Source organism: Megascapheus bottae, chromosome 6, assembly GCF_031878675.1.
Source record: "Megascapheus bottae isolate mThoBot1 chromosome 6, mThoBot2.hap1, whole genome shotgun sequence".
Lineage (NCBI taxonomy): Eukaryota > Metazoa > Chordata > Mammalia > Rodentia > Geomyidae > Megascapheus > Megascapheus bottae.
In genome coordinates this window covers 42,752,017-42,772,381 of record NC_143514.1, presented here as the reverse complement: position 1 = coordinate 42,772,381, position 20,365 = coordinate 42,752,017, and the positions used below count along the sequence as shown (strand labels likewise).

At 39.6% G+C, this 20,365-nt stretch overlaps 1 pseudogene; it reads right to left on the bottom strand.

Moving 5' to 3' along the window:
• Positions 1-15,751: 15,751 nt before the first annotated feature.
• Positions 15,752-19,323, bottom strand: LOC150061718 (methylosome subunit pICln pseudogene; annotated as a pseudogene).
• Between the last annotated feature and the right edge of the window lie 1,042 nt (positions 19,324-20,365).

Sequence of the window (20,365 nt, the reverse complement as noted above, 5' to 3'; positions counted from 1 at the left end):
CTTGCTCCTATTCCTGTAGGAACAGGAAGCAAAACATGTGCTTTCTCACTTCAGCCATACCCCAAGAGGAAGAAGGTGAGTTCCCCATGCCCAATTCCTTTTTTCAGAAGCATTGATTGCCTCCAGGGTGGAATGAGTACAATATTAGCATAAAATCAAGAGCATTGTACTGTTACACACACTAATGAGATCCTGCCAAGTGGAAGAAACATCAAGAAGAAGAAAGAAATGTCATCAGTAACACTAATAGCGTACTCACAGGTTAAATACATCTACTTTTTTCTTAATAGAAGCTACCAATTGATTGATGGATAGCTCTAATATTCCTGATAGAAAATTTATTTTTTCCATTGCCTTACAAAGTTCAAAAAATTACCCTGACTGTACTGAGAGTTTTAATAGTATCATCATTTTATCATTACCAAGCAATTGTACTAAGCACCTACCTGTACGTAACCTTGGAATACTTTAATCTGTCACGGTACCACTGGTATGATTTCAAGAGAGGACATTTATTTTAATAGATTATGAAACATGAGTATATAGATGAGCTCAGTGTTAATGAAAGTACTCAGAGGCCTTATCTGTCTTATTCAACACTACTCCTAACATTAGTGCCTGGTATATAAAAAGTCTCAATACATATTTTGGTAGATAAAGAATTGAATTAACAGACTTTTTCCAAAGTCTATCTTTATTTTGGTGATCTATATCTAAAGTACTGTATATATGAGGTTCTTATTTGAAAAGAAATATGTTCCGGAAGACTTTCCAAATGGGGAGAAATTCCCAAACTTCAGCACTGTATAAGTTACTTAAGAAAGAGTAAGGAAAGAAGGGATAGGTAAAGGAAATTTTCTCCTCTCCACACAGTTTCCCCATCATCCTTCTTTTCTTTTTATTATCTTCTGCTTTTCTTCTTTTTCATATGTGCCAGTACTTGAACTCAGGTCCTCTCTCTCTGGCTTGGCTTTTTTTTGTTCACTACTGGTGCTCTACTACTTGAACCCACTTCCACTTCCAGCTTTTTGCTGGTTAAGCGGAGATAAGAGTTTCTAGAATATATCTACCTCAGCTGGTTTCAAATCTTGATTCTCAGATCTTAACCTGAATAATTAGGATTATAGGCACTCTCACTCCCCACCTATCTTTTTCTTTTCTCATCAAAAGTGGGACAGGTATTATACAGTAAAGAATTAAAATAATGGAGGTTCTTGTATATATTAATGCTTAAGGTGCCGTGGACATGGGAACAGAATGAAGAAAACTAAAATCTTGCAGTTTTGAAAAGTGATCATCATATTAATATATCATGACATAGCATACAACTTGTTCACTAAAAATAGACAAGTGTGAAATTATGTTTGTTTCCATTGGGACTTTTACAAGAACCACAGGCAAAATTACAGTGGAGAGGAATTGAAAAAAAGAAAGAAAGGCACTCATTATCTAACTTATGTAATTTTAACTCCTCTGTACATCACTTTTATAATAATAATACAAAATTTTATACACACACATACAAAAATTAATATTCTCCTTTCAGAGTCCTCAATCCTAGCTGAATGTGGTGGTAAAGGCCTTTAATTCTTGCGCTGAGAAGTCTGAGATAGTCAGGCACTGGTGACTCAGGCCTGTAATTCTAGCTACTCAGGAGGCTGAGATCTGAGGACTGTAGTTCAAAGCCAGCTTAGGCATAAAGTCTATGAGACTCTTATCATCACCAATTAACAAGCAAAAAGCCAAAGGGGGAGCTGTGGTTCAAGTGGTAGAACATTAGCCTTGAGCAGTAAAGCTCAGGGACAGCACCCAGTCTCTGAGTTCAAGTCCTGGGACTAATACAAAAAGAATAAACAGACTCCAAGTTCAAGGCCAGCCTTGACTACACAGTGAATTCCATATCAATCTGGGAACATAGACCTTGTCTCAAAAATCAAACAGTTCTTCACCTTTCTTCTGGCTTGTCTTCCCTAAAGCATTGTCTATAAAGTACATGTTTCTTCGCCATTCCATGTTAGTCATCCTATTTTTTTAAGTATAGGAAACACTTATCCTTCACCTATTGTGGGAGTTATGGTCTAGAGACCCACATTATAGCAACATTATATTTAATGTATATACGTATACATATAAAAGCTTAATAAACCCCACTCTCCTATAAACCTCTTCCACTCCCTTATTAACCTTTCCCACTCTCTTATGAACACTTTATATGCTCTTAAAGAATTTGTACATTCTTAAACCAACATAATTTTAATGACATATACAATTCTATATGGGTATTCACCAGTGACATATACTATCACTTGAATGAAGATCATGACTTATGTAGCTGTGCAGCACTAATAGCAATGAAGGTGATGATGAGATGAAAATACTGCACAGAGCTGGGAGTTTGGCCTAGTGGTAGAGTGCTTGCCTAGCATGCACAAAGACCTGGGTTCGATTCCTTGGTATCATATACATAGAAAAAGCTGGAAATGGTGCTGAGGCTCAAGTGTTAGAGCTCTAGCTTTGAGAAAGTCCAGAGACAGTGCTCAGGCCCTGAGCTCAAGCCCAGGAGTGACAAAAAAAATACTGCACAGCAAGATGAGCATTACAACTTTTCTGAAGGGACCACTTCATCAGGCACTTCATTGGTTGGTGCAGAATCTTCTTCCTGGGCTGTAACTAATATTTCTGCTAAATACATAGGCATAAGTAATCTCTTTGTTGGAGTGATAAACATAATTATGGGGAGTTGCTGGCACTGTTGTTTCTTCTGAGTGAGGTTTTTTTTTGGTCATGGGGCTTGAACTCTGGACCTGGGAGCTGCCCCTGCGCTTTTCACCTCAAGGCTACTATTTTACCACTTGAGCCACAGCACCACTTCTGATAGATTTTCTGGTTGCTAATTGGAGATAAAAGTCTCATGTACTTCCATGCCTGGACTGGCTTTGAACCAGGATCCTCAGATCTCAACCCCCTGGGTAGCTAGGATTACAGGCATGAGCCACCAGCTCCAGGCCTTAGTGAAGTTCTTTTATAAACTGACATGCCACTCTGGATTGTACCAAGTACAACAAATGAAGCATCCTAGGGGTCCCATTTCCAGCTGCTTGCTGAAGCTGTTTGGCCATTCTGACCATGGTTGCAAGACCATCAAGGGTTAAGCCAACCTCCTTCTCTCCAACCTGTAATTTATCTAGCTCCTCACCCTCTTCTTCATTTGTTGACTTCATCTTGTTCTTTATCCTCTTCTTCACTTGATGATCTTGTCTCATCCATGTTAAAAATTTGTTCCAGTGCTGAGAGTTTGGCCTAGTGGTAGAGTGCTTGCCTAGCCTGCAGGAAGACCTGGATTTCATTCCTTGGTACCACATACATAGAAAAAAGCTGGAAGTGGTGCTTTGATACCATATACATAGAAAAAAAGCTGGAAGTGGTGCAGTGGCTCAAGTGGCAGAGCACTAGCCCTGAGGAAAAATGCCCAAGGACAGTGCTCAGTCTCTGAGTTCAAGCCCTAGGACTGGAAAAACAAAACAAAACAACAACAACAAAAAAAACGTTTTCAGGCTTCCTTGATGATGGATTGGAAAATGTCATTCATGTACTCCTAAGCTCCAGCTTTATCTGCAGAGGCAGTTTCTCCATATAGAGAAATGCTCTTGAGTCCAAAGCATCTTTGAAATTCATCATACCAGTCACTGCTGGCACTGAATGGGGTTGGTCTGGTGGCAGATTGTGACAGTCCTGCTTCTGCCCATCATCCTTGTCTTCATCCTCATCACTGTTGTGAATGCCATACTTTCTGCAAAACTATCAAAGTTTCTTGGCCTTCGTCCAAATGGTACTGATGTCCAGCAAGACAGTCTTCTTCCTACAATCATTTATCTACAGGCCAATCCAGACTTCATCCTCACAATGGGCTTATTCCACGAAGTGACCACCGTTTTTGCAGTCTTGTTAAAAGTCGTTGCTGGGTATGGACATGGTCTTGGAGATATAAACATAACTATATAGACATAAAAATTATGATGAGCTATATACTCTATAGACATAATGTTTTATTACATATATTAATAGATATCTATGACATACAAACTTTCAGCTTAATTTTAATTATGTTCTAAAATCTATGTGCCAGTGATTGTAGAGATTCACTTCTTGATACTTGTTTGTAAAACATGACATATGAAATATGATGTAAAAATCAATGTTAATAAAATCTTAAAAAAAAAAAAGTCATTGCTGGGCTGGGAATGTGGCTTAGTGGAAAAGTGCCTGCCTTGCGTGCATGAAGCCCTGGGTTTGGTTCTTCAGTACCACATACATAGACAAAACTGGAAATAGCTCTGTGACTCAAGTGGTAGAGTGCTAGCCTTGAGCAAATGAAGCTCAGGGACAGTGCCCAGGCCCTGAATTCAAGCCCTGGACTGGCAAAAAACATAGTCATTATTGTCTTTGCCTTAGAGCTAATATTCTTCTTGTCTTCCTTTATGTTTACTTTTTTCTTTTTCTTTCTTTTTTTTTTTTTTACCAGTCCTGTGGGCTTGAACTCAGGGCCTGAACACTGTCCTTGGGTTTCTCAAGTGTAGACCTCTACCACTTGAGCCACAGCACTACTTCTGGCTTTTTCTATGTGGTACCTAGGAGTCTAACCCAAGTCTTCGTGCATGCTAGGCAAGCACTCTACCATTACGCCTAACTCCCAGCCTTGTCTTCCTTTATGTAGTTAACAGTAGATTTGTTGATCCCCTAAGGGTAGCCTACAGCCACATAGCTTTTGCCTTCCTTTAATATATACCTTTTATTTGATGGTAAGCTTCTCCCTATCTTGCTTGGGTTCACTGCCAGAAGCTGGAGAAGTCACAGAACATTTGAATGGTGTCGTGGGATTTGAAATAAATTCATATTTTTACAAAACCACAACACCTGAGAACAACACTTTGCACAGTGATCAGACATAAATATGAAATGGACAAGGAAAGATGCTGAATATTTGGGCACAATGCAAGAGAGCAAACAAATTGACTGGTGTACTGCATTTCCATTGAGTACAGAACTGTATTCATCCACTAATGAAATACATATTTTGTTATGATGCAATACTCCTTGAATATGTTATTTATTTTTGATAGTCCTGGAGCTTGAACTCAGGATCTGGGCACTGTCCTTGAGCTATCTCAGGACTAGTACTCTACTGCTTGAGCCATAGCACCACCTCCAGCTTTTTTTTTTTTCCTTTTTTTTTTGCCAGTCTTGGGCTTGAGCTCAGGGCCTGAGCACTGTCCTTGGACTTTATCAAGGCTAGAGCTCTACCACTTGAGCCTCAGCACCACTTCCGGCTTTTTTCTACATGTGGTACCGAGGAATTGAACCTGGGTCTTCATGCATGCTAGGCAAGCACTTTAACCACTAGGCCAAACTCCCGGCCCAGCTTTTTTTTTTTATATATGTGGTACCCAACCCAGGGCTTTGTGCATGCTAACATTTTTATATGTTTATATATATATATATATTAAAATTTTAGACAAAATAACTAAAATCATAAATATTATATAAATTCCTATATGCCACGAAATCCTGCAATATAGTGAAAACTTTGCAATACAGAATTAGGTTAACTTCTTTTTTTTTATTTATTTTTTATTTTTTATTTTTTTTTTTTGCCAGTCCTGGGCTTGAGCTCAGGGCCTGAGCACTGTCCTTGGACTTTCTCAAGGCTAGAGCTCTACCACTTGAGCCTCAGCACCACTTCCGGCTTTTTTCTATGTATGTGGTACCGAGGAATCGAACCCGGGTCTTCATGCAAGCTAGGCAAGCACTTTAACCACTAGGCCAAACTCCCAGCCCTTAGGTTAACTTCTTTTAAAATTTTATATCGTCGGGGTAACGTATAGAGGGATTACAGTTACATTTGTCAGGTAGTAGGTGCATTACTTCTCGCACATTGACAACCCTTCTCATGTTTTTGTCTCTGACTTCCTCTCCCAACCCCTCCCAATCATCTTGTTTTCCCCCTTCCCTTCCCTACTTCAAATAAATAAATAAACGTATATATAATATACCATGTTACAAAGTCAGATACAGTAATCACATGAGATTAACCATAAGGGGAAAAAAGAGAAAAGAAATAACATAGTACATTAAGAACAACAATCACAAAGATAAACCTCTTGTTTCCATATCCTAGAGTTCATTTCTCTTAGCCTCATCCTATATGGACATATGTGCAGACTTTTAAACTTGCAAAGATTTAGTTATTATCTCCCTAACTTTACAGAAAGAAATCTTATCAAAAGTAAAGGCAGAATGTGTGTGAAATAGCTTATGGCTTTTATGCTTATTGTAAAGGAGAGAAGCAACTGGAGCATCTAATAATCCAATCACTGGAAGTGCCTAACAAAGGATTTGGTTCTGTTATTTACTGCTCTCAAGGCACTAGCATAACTTGATCTCTCTAATTCTTAGGGGGAGAAGGGCCCCTTTAGGGCAAGGCCAGCCATTTGGACAAACACATGGGGCTTCCTAGCATCTGGTAAAGCTGAATGTGGAGGAATATCTCCAGCACAAGACACATCTCCTGAGACATTGTTATCTCCTTTATTTCATGAATAGAAACCAACACAAGGAGTCAAAGAAAATGAAGAAATAGATATATTTTCCAAATCAAAGAACAAAAAGAATGTAGGATTAACTGGAAAAAAAAAGACTAAGTTAAAAGTTACAAAAAGAAGACAAAATCAATATACAAGAAAGGTGTCAATTTACCAGAAGGACATAACTGGTGAGTAATTTCATTTGGGATCAGAGATCCCAGAAATGTTGGATATGCTAATTATCCTAATTTGATCATTATATATGCATGCTTATAATAAAGAACCATATGAGAGTATGTACAGTTGTAAGTCTCGTTTACAAATTATGTTCTCAGAAGTGAAGACTGGCTTACATGATTAGTACGCAGGATCACTACAAGGGAGGAGACAGAAGGAACTGGTGGCTTGGTGGTCAAAATCCAGCTCATGAAGGATCTTCCAGCTTATCCTTGGTAGCTTGTACTTGCATACTGTTCACACCCACCTTTATCTCCTGCAGCGACTCTTAACTATAGGGGGTTAAGAAGGAGTCATTGGTAACAGGGCTATAGTTTCTCCAGAAATACTCAGAACTATAATCAAAAATCTTCCAACTGGGAAGTTGGAACTGTAGTTCCTTTATGAAACACCTTTCAATCCAGTCCTGCAAACCTCCCTAACCTAAATTATCCTGAATACAAGCTGTCCTTGAAGGCCCTAATTTCATAGCATTGACTGAGACTATAGTGAGTCTATTATTAGAAAAGGAAGCATTTGTGTTCAAGTACAGGAAATCACCAAACAATCAACTTCCCTAGAGTCGTGCAGCCTGGGTCAAATGCCTCAGTGTGATTGTTTTTGTTTTATGTCAAGTTATTGATTTTGCTATGTTTGGTTGGAGTCAGTGAGTTGCTTGTGAATCTCTAACCCTGTCTATCGCAAAATGGAGAAAGGCAGGCAGTGGTTTGCTACCAGGAAGAATGATTTTCAGAGGGGCTAGACTATTCTCTAAAATTGTCATTTGAATATTCAAAAGTGGGAAGGTCCTTCAGAAAGAAACTAGCATGGGAAGAAAAGGAAATGGAAATAGTTATTACATGTTATGGTCAGGAAAGACTCATCCTGAGGCAGAGAGGTTGGTATATGTTGAGTATAGGGCCAGAATTATAATTAGACAGAGGCAGCTGAAGGCCATAAGAAAGACCACCCTAGCCAAGAGCCTGTGGCTCATGCTTGTAGTACTAGCTATTTAAGATGCTGAGCTCTGAGGATCCATGGTTCAAAGCCAGCCTAGGCAGGAAACTCTGTGAGACTCTTATTTCTACCCAGAAAACCAGAAGTAGAGCTGTAGCACAAGTGGTAGAGTGCTAGCCATGAGCACAAAAGTTCAGGGACAGCACCCAGGCCTGAGTTCAAAACCCAGGACTACACAGAAAATAAAATGAAAAAGAAAGACAACCCATATCCAGAAATGACCACAAAAGAAAGTACCAAGGAAGCCACCAAAGAGAAAACAGAAAAGCACAAAATGAAGTGTGATGATAAGAATGAGTTTTCTTCCATGTCAGAGTATTACAGTAAACAATTTTGGATGTATCATTTTGCTGATGGAGGGAAATTTTTATTCATTCTCTAGGGCAATTATATATTAAACCAGGTTAGCTAATCATTAGTATTCCTAAATAAAGAAGGCACTAGGAGCTAATCCTGGAGCTTGAACTCAGGGCCTGGGCACTGTCCTTGAGCTATTCTCAAGGTTAGCACTCTACCACTTGAGCATCACTCCCAGCCTTTTCTGTGTATATGGTATCAAGGAATCAAATCCAGGGTTTCATGCATGCTACACAAGCACTCTACCAGTAGGCCAAACTCCCAGCCCTATTCCAATTTTTTTTTCAGATAGAAAAATGGTATCAGATAATTCAAAAAAAAGAAAAGAAAAAGAAAAAAATTGGCAAGAAGCTATTGGAAAATAGTATCCATCTCTGCAAGAAACTTGCATAGGAGTTGGGAATGTGGAGAAAGTGAAAGGCAATACAAGCAAATAAAAAAACCCAGATTATGTTAGATTGTAATAAATAATGCAGAGAAAATATGGTTTTAAATGTGAAGATTCTGGAATTTGACTGACTGGATTTGAATCTTAATTCTGCTATTTACTAGCTGAGTTATCTTTGCAAGTTTCTCAGCTTCCATGTTCCCATTTCTTTATTTATAAATGCAGGAAACAGCATCCACTTTATACCTTCATGGAGTAACTGTGAAGATTAAATAACTCACTGGGATTACAGGCATTAGCCACACATTCAGTCTGACTTATTTGAAGAAGAGATAAAACCAGAATGGTAAAATAGTGAGGAAGGTGAAGTTGTATTCTATTGGTTATCTGCTGCTATATATTAAATCACAGCAAAGTTTAAAAAGCATTCAGTCATTGGTTCACTTCCATGGTCAGATGTGTAGCTGGGCTTGCCTCCACTCTCTGCTCAAGGTCTCCTACAGCAGAAATCTAGATATTGGCCAGCCTAGGCTTTTATGGGGAGACTGTGAAGGCTAATTCATTAAGGGTCTTGACAAAATCCTATCCTTATTTGATGTAAGACTGGTGTCTTTATTATCTCGCAGGCTGGGGGTGTTTTTAGCCTTTACAGGCTACCTATATCCTTTCGTTCATGGCTCTCTTCCCTCATTTTCAAAGCAATAAAAAGTAGGTCAAATCTTCCTTCTGTTTGAATTTCTCTGACTTCTTTCTCTACCTCCATTTTCAAGGGAAGGTACATTGCCATATAACTTATCTCCATCATGAAATAACACAGGGTAGATAGAAATCATGGAGGCCAAAATTCTCTCTGATACCTGCAGGAAATGAGTTTAAAGTAGACTTGAAGCAGATAATGTCAGTAAAGCTTTATAGGGATAATAGGGAACTCCTGATACTACTCCATGCTGCCAAAGAATCTGAATATACAATTGGTTCCAACTGATATAAATTGTACAGGTTGGAAGTAGAGGCAGGGAGGATATAGCTGTCCAGATTGAGGTGAAAGTGCCTTGGAGATAGAAAGAAGGATGGATTTTGGTGTTTTTCTTTTTTTTTTTAATGGGTCATGGGGCTTGAACTAGGCCTGGGCACTGTCTCTGAGCTCTTCATTTCAAAGCTACCATCCTATCCCTGGGCCTTGGCAGTGTCACTGAGCTCTTCAGCTCAAGACTACCACCTTACCCTTGAGCCAAGCCCCATTTCCCATTTTCTAAAGGTTAATTAGAGATAAGAGTCTCAGGTCACTTTGTGCCCGGGTTGGCTGGCTTTGAACCTGGATCCTCAGATCTCAGCCTCCTGAATAGCTAGGATTACAGGCGTGAGCCACCATGCCTGGTGCCAGTCCTGGGCTTGAGCTCAGGGCCTGAGCACTGTCCTTGGACTTTCTCAAGGCTAGAGCTCTACCGCTTGAGCCTCAGCACCACTTCCAGCTTTTTTTCTATGTATGTGGTACCGAGGAATCGAACCTGGGTCTTCATGCATGCTAGGCAAGCACTTTAACCACTAGGCCAAACTCCCAGCCCCGATTTTGATATTTTTTAAGATAAAGATATGGGAATTTTGGGACAAGAGCCAAGCAACTTGGAGAGTGGTGATATCAATACTGAGATAGGAAAGAGTAGCCATGGATTAAGAGCAAAAGCAGTCCTGAAATTCTGATTTCCATTTGACTGTTGATAGGTATCCAAATTGTTTTATTGGTTTTTCTTCTCTAATCTTGTTCAATCCTTCTCCTTGCCCCACTCTCCATAACAAACCGTGGTGATTACTTTGAAAATCAACTCCTATTATGTTCTCTTTCCTGCTTTAAAACCACAAGTACCCGTGGAACATAGAGTAATCTACAGTACATTACATAATCTGAATCCTGTCCACCTCTCCAGCTTCATTTCCCACCATTTTCTCTTTTTGCTCATTGTGCTTCAGCTACACTGGCTTTCTTCCTGCTCCCATTTCTGAACCAGTTGTGTTTAAGATTTCCTGGAACCTCTTCTTTAGATATTCGTTTAGATATTTGAAGGCCTATTTTCTAACTTCTTTAGATTTTTTTTTTTTTTTTTGCAGTTCTAGGGGTTGAACTCAGGGCCTTGGCACTATCCCTGAGCTTCTTTTGCTCAAGTAATTTACCACTTGAGTCACAATGCCACTTCTGGCTTCTTCTGTTTATATAGTACTGAGTTTTCTATACAATATCTTTTTCTCTTTAAAGGCCATTGAAACTGGGGGCTGGTTGCTCACATCTGTAATCCTAGGTACTCAGGAGGCTTGAGAACTGAGGATCACAGTTTGAAGCTAGCTGGGGCAGGAAAGTTCATGAGACTCTTATTTCCAGTTAACGACCTAAGGCCATAAATGGATCTGTGGCTCCAGTGGTAAAGCACTAGCCCTGAGCCAAAAAATTTCAAGATTGTGCCCAGGCTTTGAGTTCAAGCTTCAGGACCTGCACAGGAAGAAAAGAAAAGGCTACTGAAGTTACTCTATATAAAAATAGCAACAATGTCACTCTTAACCTCAATTTTCTTTATAGCATCTATCATATTTAACATTGTAACCCTCCATGTTTGTTAATTTTTTGTCCATGTTTTCCACAACCTTCAGCAACAGAATTCACAAATTTTGGCCAATATGACATAAGATATTTTTATATCAGTACGTTTAGATGTGCATTTCTTTTACTATAAGTAAAAGGACACAGAAAATCTTTACATAACTGTTTATTTAGAAATTTGTGTTTTTATTTTATTACACATAATATTGTCTATTATACGCACTCTTTAAAATAAAGTAGTCATTTTTGTAAATATGTCAGGTATTCTTATTGTGTCCTCTTTCCACAAAAGGTTTGAGAAAAAGCTGGGCACTGGTGGCTCATACCTGAAATCCTTTCTACTGAGGAGGCTGAGATCTAAGGACTGCAGTTCAAAAGCCAGCCTAGGTGGGAAAGTCTGTGAGACTCATCTCCAATTAACAATCAGAAAACCAGAAGTGGCACTGTGGCAAAAAGAGCTCAGGGACAGCACCGAAGCCCTCAGTTCAAGCCCAATAACTGACAAAAAAAAAAGGTTCAGAAAAGTTTTCAAAGGCATATATAATAAAGTAGGAAATTATCCTAATGTGGCAACTATTGGGGTATATAAATTATTGCATGTAAAGTATAGTTTTCATGGACTTCTTAGCATTAACAGATACAAAATCAATTTGTGTAACTTCTTAGTATTAGTGTAACTTAGACCCAAAGTGAGTCCTAAATTATCCTCAGTTCCTAGAATTTGAGCCCCTCTCCTTGAATGTGGGTAGAATCTGTGACTTGCTGGTAGAATATGGCAGATGTGATGAGATGCTCTGCATAACTGCAAAACATAGGGCTGCAACTTTGGTCTTGCTGGTAAACTCTGTTGGCTCTTACTGTATGGTTGTGATAAAGCAAATCACCACATGAAAAGGCCTACCTGAAAAGGAATTAAAGGCAGCTTCTACTTAAGAGTATAGGACATGAGGCCCTCAGTGGAACAATCGGTAAGCAAGTGAATACTGCCTTCTCCATGGGTGCTCAGAAGATCTATCTTCACTGGAATCTTAGGTGAAAGCCTATTCCTACATTGATGTCTCTCTGAAACTTGGGGGACACTCTGAAGCAGGGGACTGTGTGAAGTTACTTCCAGATTCATGACTCAGAGAAGCTATGAGGTAATTAATGAATATGTAAGGCCTTTAATAATGAATGATGCTTTAAGCCACCCAATTCTTGATAAGATTGTTGTATAGCAGTAGGCAATTAAAACTAAAGTATAGAAAGTGTCATATCTCATTTTTCTTTATTAAATCCACTGATCTTGTTAATTCACATTGTTGGTAATTTAATCTCTTATTTTTAGAAGGTTCTACTTTACTTTTCATGGAAAAGCCCTGAGACTTTACAATTTACATTGCTAAATCTAGATAGTCTATTTAAATTAGTGATGGTCTTTGCTCAAGTTAATATAGAGAGAATCCATGACAGATTTGACAACTGAGACTTTCACAGCAGAGAAAACATTCGTGTCCAGACACACAAAAAACAATGCCCATCAGAATACCTATGAATTCCAGGCCTATTTGAAGAAGCAGTGACTAGATCCCATAGATAGAAGCTCTATTGCAGCCCTTCCTCTCAACTCAGGAAATCCTTCTCTGTTCTGGCCCATTCTCTTTTAACCTCAGACTTTCAGGACTAGGTCAATCCAGCAAGTCTTCAGACACCAGATTTCGGAAAACAATGTTCTTTAAACTAAATGAAGGGGGCCAGGAGTTTGGCCTAGTGGTTAAAGTGCTTGCCTAGCATGCACGAAGACCCGGGTTCGATTCCTCGGTACCACACACATAGAAAAAAGCCGGAAGTGGTGCTGAGGCTCAAGTGGTAGAGCTCTAGCCTTGAGAAAGTCCAAGGACGGTGCTCAGGCCCTGAGCTCAAGATCAGGACTGGCAAAATAAATAAATAAATAAATAAAAATTAAAAAAAATTAAAATAAAAAAATAAACTAAATGAAGGAAGCCTAGACCTTACCAAAGAGAATGTGAACTATAAGCTATCCCATGTTTTTTTTTGTTTTCTTTTATTTTAATGTATAGAGGGGTTACAGTTATATTCACCAGATAGAAAGTACATTACTTCTCACATGTTTTTGTCCCCCTTTCCCTCCCCACTAAGCCATTCTATTTCAAGAAAAGGAGCAAAGCTGAACTCTCATTCTTTTGTAATGATTCTTCAGCAAGTAGCAACCATTTACTTTGTCACTTGGGTTACGAGCAGCACAGCCAGCCAAAGCAGGATGAGAACATGCTCCATCACGAAGTCCTAATGATTGTGAAAGATTCCATTTCAAGAAAAACAAAACATCTAGCTCTGAATTCTACAGGGGCTCCCCCCCACTTCTTTCTTTCTTTGCTAGTCATGGGGCTTGAACTCAGGGCCTGGGCACTGTTCTTGAGCACTTTTGCTCAAGGCTAGAACTCTACCATTTGAGTCCCAGTACTGCTTCCAGCCTTTTCTGTGTAAGTGGTACCGAGGAATCAAATCCAAGGCTTCATCCATGCTAGGCAAGCACTCTACCACTAGACCACACTCCCAGCCCAGGATTTTTTATTTTAAGGAATAAAAAGATAGCAGCTACTAAATTCCAATCTACCTTAAGTTCATACATAAGTGAACTACTTATGTCAGTGTCTCTGGACCTGGGCTAGTTGGGATATAGGGTATAGAATTCCAAATACATTTAAAGGAAAGAGAGAATTAGATATGTGTTGGAAACTATTTTGTTCAGCAGCTTGAAGATACCATAAAGGAGATGTATTAAAAATAGAAACAAATGTAGACATTTAAAATTTTGTATTTATTTTTAATTTTTGTAATGCTGGAGATCAAACCCAGAGCCTTGAGCATGTTAGGCAAATAGTCTGCCACTGAGCTAGCTCTACCCCCAAGTTCAGTGTAGTCATTTTTTCTTTTCTTTTCTTTTTCTTGTTTTTTTTTTTCCTTTTGCCTGTTGTGGGGCTTGAACTCAGGGCCTGGGCACTGTCCTTAGACATTTTTTGCTCAATGTTAGTACCCTGCCTCTTGAGCTACAATACCACTTCTGGCTTTTTCTTAGTATCTGAGTATGTGGTATCAAGGAATCGAACCCAGAGCTTTGTGCATGTTAGGCAAGCACTCTACAACTAGGCTACGTCCCCGACCCTGTAGCCATTTTTTCTTGACAAGCTTTTAAAAATAATTTATGCAGCTTACCACTGTGGTCTTAGCTATTGTGGTTTCTGAGGTATATTCCCCCCTTGTTATTTGCCTCAAATTAGATTCCAAATTAAACTGAATGCAGTTTCTTTCACAGAGATATAAATTTACTTTTATAGCAGTTCCAACAATTCCCCCAATCTGTTTTTACTGTTTTTAATTTTTTTCTTATAATACTGTATTATTCCTCCCTTTCAAAAGCACAGAAAGACACCCAACTACTTCCTCCCCCAACATCTTACTGGAAAGAATAGAAACAATTCTACCAGTTCTAGCTGGGGAAGCTCAAATGCCAAACAGCTTTTCTTAGCTTTTTGAATCCTACCTTCCTCTCAGTGCATGTGCTTTCCAACAATTGGATTTTATTTTTCTTGAATTCTGTTCTTGCCGCAAAAATCTTCAGTTGTCTAATGCTGGAGGTATTTAGTGGTCTTTGCCAAATTTAATTCCAGTTCAGTTGCATGGAAGAATTCAGTATCTGTAAAGGAAGAGTTTGTATACCTCGTTGTTTGGTGAAAAGGGAATTTGCTCAGGAAGCATGAGTCGGGCTCCCTTGTTACCTCTCAGAGGGAAAAAGATGGTTATTTTATTTCCTTTAAACTGAAGGAAAGTCCACAAATATGATCATTACATTTTCCTCTACTTGAATGCAGTTGAAATAAACAGTATCACAAGCTGCTGTGTTTAGCTTAGGAAATACATGTATCTCCAATAGTATTCAATGTTAGGTGATAAGCAGGCAAAACTTTTATTTTAATAATTTTGCATTAAGACAATAAAATAACATGTCAACTTATAAATTCATGGATGCTATTGCTTAAGATTAGGCTAAATAACAGTTTTTTTAAGATAGAAAATCTAGATTTATTTGTTAAGCTATTACAAAGACAAACAATCACCATGGGAAGGACTTTGAGGACTTCATAGCAGTTCATTTGATCTGTTATAGAACCTAAGAGAGTGGAAATCAAGGCTATAGCCTAAGAGACCAGAGCAGAGCAGATAGTAAAACAGGGCAGAATCTAGCCACTGCATCAGTGGTGGGATTCAGTTGGGGTTTTCCAGGGTTGACAGGAAGGCAGGAAGGCCTGAATTCATTCATCTGGGCTCCAGACTAGTAAGACTCATGTCCATGTGGAACACAACCTCTGTGATCTTGACTTTATCTCTTAAGGGTAAAGGTATCCTTAGTTCCAGAGAGGCATCTCAGATTCAAACTATCTCTTGCCAACCCCACCCTGATCAACCCACACCCCAAGCTCCTGTGTATTTCACCAGAGGCCTGCTAGTGGTCAGAGAAGTGCAGCAAAGGCAGGAAGGAAAGGCCTACTCAGACAACACCGACCAGAAAGTCTGGGTAATTGATAAACTACAACACCCCCTTGGTTATGTTAATTCACCTTTGTTAATAAAGGTCATAGTTTCTTCGGCTGGTGACAACCTGCTGCCTCAGAATAGTTTGTCTTGAGAAAGAACTGGTTCAAGTGAGTTTTGAAGGAAAAAAAAGCCCTTCATCAACTCCACTCCACAGTGGAAGAGGCACCAAGTTCCCTCCTAAAGTTCCAAACAGAATCTTAAAGGAGATTAAAGCCCTTTCAGTGATCAACGTCTGCATCCTCAAACTGTCCAGCAACTGTTGGTGTAGTATCCACCTCCATGCCATCTTCATAATCTCTTCTTGAATCTTCTGTCCGGACTCCAGCCATGTTATACTGACTGCTCACAGACTGAGAGAGCATTCCTTCTAATCTCGCCAGTGTGGCTTGCCCTTCTGCTGTTAAATGGGATAATCCTTCTTCATAGGTATAAAATGTAGGGGTATCCCCCTGTCCTTGTCCGTGTGCTTCCACATCATATTCTCCGTGGTAATCATCCGAGTCCTCATCCTCAGGATCTGGATGCAGGGCCTGGCATTCACACATTGCAGTGAACATTGCTTCCAATGCTGATTTATCACTAGGCACAAATCTAAATTCAGTAATAGGTTCTACATCATCATCACTGTCGTCTTCTTCATCAGAAAGAGATTCTCTTGATTCTTCTTCAAATTTGGCATTCACCATAACATACGAATGTTCTCGAGGATAGGCATTTAGATCCCGGGAGACTGCATGTAAGCTAATGGTGGGGTATTCCAGTGAGAATCCTAATCCAGAGCCATCTAACCAAGACAGGCGGCTCTCGACGATGTAGAGGGTCCCGGTGCCTTCCCATTCAGCACAGCCTCGGTATCCAGCTCTGGAGGCGGGAAACTTTAAAGGAAGCTCATTGCAGCCAGGAGGATATAAACACAAAACCCCGGGCAGCCGCACAGCTCCTGGTGGCACGCCCCGGGCCTAAATAACAGGTTTTTTTTTTTTTTTTTTTTTTTTTTTTGCCAGTCCTGGGCTTGAGCTCAAGGAATCGAACCCGGGTCTTCGTGCATGCTAGGCAAGCACTTTAACCACTAGGCCAAGTTCCTGGCCCCCCTAAATAACAGCTTTAAAAGCTGTAAGGAAGACATGATGAAGTGATGATGACTGACATGTAGGTATGCTGAAGTCCTAAAACTCCCTTGATAAGCAATGGTTCATGGACAGCTAATACCTTGAAACATTGTCCAATTAAAACAAAATGAAATTTGCCAGATGCCAGTGGCTCATACCTATAATCCAGTTACTCAGGAGGCTGAGATATGAGGATCATAGTTCTAAGCTATTTTATTTGTCTCAAAAAAAATTACTTTGAATTCAAGCCCACTACTGGGAGTTGTGTTCTTTAGATAAATTCCCAAGCCTCTCTAAGTTCCAGTTAATTCCTATCTTATGGAGCTGTTGAAAGCAACTAAGCTACTAGATTTAAATCTGAGTTTTATAATAAGCATAGTGTCGGTTCATCAAAAGTGGTAGAGTGCTAGCCTTGAGTTTAAGGGCTTAGGAACAGTGCCCTTGCCCCAAGTTCAAGCCCTACGAACTGCCAAAAAATGTCATGGACATTCCTGCCCAGGCTGGCTTTGAACCAAGGTCCTCAGATCTAATCCTCCTGAGTAGGTAGCTAGGATCATAGGCATGAGCCATTGGCTTTTTTTTTGCCAGTTCTGGGGCTTGAACTTAGGACTTGTACACTGTCCTTGGGCTTTTTGAAGGCTAGCACTCTATATTTGAGCCACAGCACCACTTCCGGCTTTTAGTGTGTATGTAGTGCTGAGGAATTGAACCCAGGGCTTCATGCATGCTAGGCAAGCACTCTACCACTAGGTCACACTCCCGGCCCAACTTCTCCAGCTTTTGTAGTTATTTCTCCTATAGGATCTTGCTTTCTTCCCAGACAACCTTGGCCATAACTCTCCTGCTTAGTTCTTCTTATGACTGGAATGTCAGTCATGTAATCCCATGCCCAGCTTAGTGGTTAGGATGAGACCTTGCTAACTTTTTACCTGATCTAGCCTGAAAACATGATCTTTCTGATCTCTACGTCCGAGTAGCTGGAATTCTAGGTGTGAGCCATCATGCTTGTCCAGATTATTCTTAAAACCATTCTGAACATATGCTCTTTCTCAGTAATGTGCTCCAGAAAGTAAGGGAACAAAATAAGACACAATGAATCAGGATCCAGAAAACAGAGGAACTAACCAGAGAAGAAAAGGAGATCTGAATACAGAATTTTCTGAATATAGAATTCTAAATTGAAACTATTTTCTTGGAAATTCTGAAGACAGTTTCTGTTGTCTTCTTAATGGAACATTGCTGCTGCCAAATTAGCCTACTTATTGTTTTGCTCTTAGTTGTGGCCTCTCTCTCCCCAGCCCTCTCTCCTCTCTTTCTCTCTTTGGAAATGTATAAGCACTCCTTTGTTGCTAATAAAATTTCTGAGGAGGTGTCTTAGTGTGTGTCTGCAAATATATTGAGTTGGGAGTCGTGTGGATTCTCATACTCTAGGAAGTCATATCTTCCAGTTGTACAAAGTTTTCATAAATGTGATAATCACCTCTCTTTTTCCTCAATTTGTTTTGTTCTGAAACTTTTATTACTTAAATACTGACATAGGTCTTTAATTTTTTTTGTTGTTGTTGGTCAGTCCTCCCTGCATCCCTCTCTTCCTCCTTCTCTCTCCCTCCCCCTCCTCTCCCAAGGCCTGGAGCTTATAACTCTGGGTCTGTGCTCTATCCCTGAGTTTTGTTGCTCAGGGCCACTTCCTATTTATCCATCTCTTTCACTTTCATTTTAGGTTGCAGTTCTACTTTATAGCTATCTACTTCAATTTTATCTTCATATTCCTCCAGTTCCTGAGCTCTTTCAAGGGGGAAGAAGGAGTGCAGCAGACAGGATTTCACAACACAGATTAGTTTGTGATTTCCTTCTGTCTGAAATTTCAGATTTGAGCATTCTACATTGCAATATTTATTCTCACTCATCTCCTATATTTCAAATTTTGTTATGTTCCTTCTTTCCTAATTCTTTTTTTTTTTTAGTTTGTGTCTTTTGGGATCATTTTTCTAAGATTTCAAGACTTTGTGATATATGGTGAATGTACGTGTTTAAGCTGTATATAATAAGGACCTTGGTTTCTTGTCTTGATATGTGGTATTGGGGTGGGGATGTGAGCGGGGACTGGGAGGGAAGAAGAGAAGCAGGACTTGAACTCAGGGCTTCAAGATTTTAGCTTTCTTATACATGGCTGATGCTCTGCCTTTAGCCTGGCTTTTTTTCTGGTTAGTTGAAAATGGGCTTCACAGGCTCTTCTGCCTGGGCTGGCTTTGAATTGAGAGCTTTCAGGGCTCAGTCTCCTGAACAGCTAGGAAGAATTATAGGTGTGAGCCATTGGCACCTGGCTCAGCCATACTTGCCTTTAGGCAGCTTGGAGACCTTTGATTTACTGCAGAAGATCATGTAGAAGGAAATACAGAAAGAAAAGGCATAAATAATATTATTTTTAGATAGTTTATAAAATTTTCAACCATACTTCGAATAGGCCATATTGACTCACAGAATAGATTTTTTAAAGAATTTTCATCGTGAGTCAAAATATTTTTTTAAAGAATTTTCATCTAAATGTTAAAATGTATTAAAAATTAAATATTATAAAGTTCATTACATTTTACAAGAAATAAATTACATTAAACAAAGGTAATAAATACAAGGTAATAAATAACACTTCCTAATTATTTTAGCCAGTTAACTATTATCTATCTCCCCCACCACCACCCCACCCCTTGTCATGGGGCTTGAACTCTGGGCCTAGGAGCTGAGCTCTTCAGCTCAAGGCTACCGCCCTACTCCCTGGTTATCTAGTGGTTAATTAGAGATAAAAGTCTCTCGGTCTTTAGTGCCCCGGGCTGGCTTTGAGCCGCAATCCTCAGATCTCAGCCTCCTGAGTAGCTAGAATTACAGGCGTGAGCCACAGTGCCCAGCTATTTGCTATCTTTTTAAGATATCTATTGTAGCTTTGCAAATGTCTTGAGTTTTCAAACCACTCTGAACTAAGAGCCTACGGCTGTTATCCAATAAACAAGTGGAAGGAATTCCAAACTTGCTTTCTCCTAGTTTCCTGTTCTCTCCAGGCTTGCTTCAGTCTGTCTCTTCAATCAGATTCACTGGCTAATAATAGCATCTGGCCTTTGTCTCCTCTTTCTGGCCAGATGTTGAACTGCCTCCTGGATCTAATGACATTAGTCTTTTTCACTCTTAACTTTTGACCCAGAATCTTACCTTTTACAGCTCCATGCAATGATAAGAAATAGATTTCATTCGTTTGATCAAATTAGAAAAATATAGATCACTAACGATTCTTATTTTCTTTTTCTTTTCGTGTGTGTGTGTGTGTGTGTGTGTGTGTGTGTGTGTGTGCGCGCGCGCGCGCGCTTGAACTCAGGCCTGAGCTTTTTTACTCAAGGCTAGTGTTCAACCACTTGACCACAACTCCACTTTCAGCTTTTGTGGTGCTTAAGTGGATATTTAATTGAAGATAAATAAGAGTCTCATGCCTGGACTGGGTTTGAACCTTGATCCTCAAATCTCA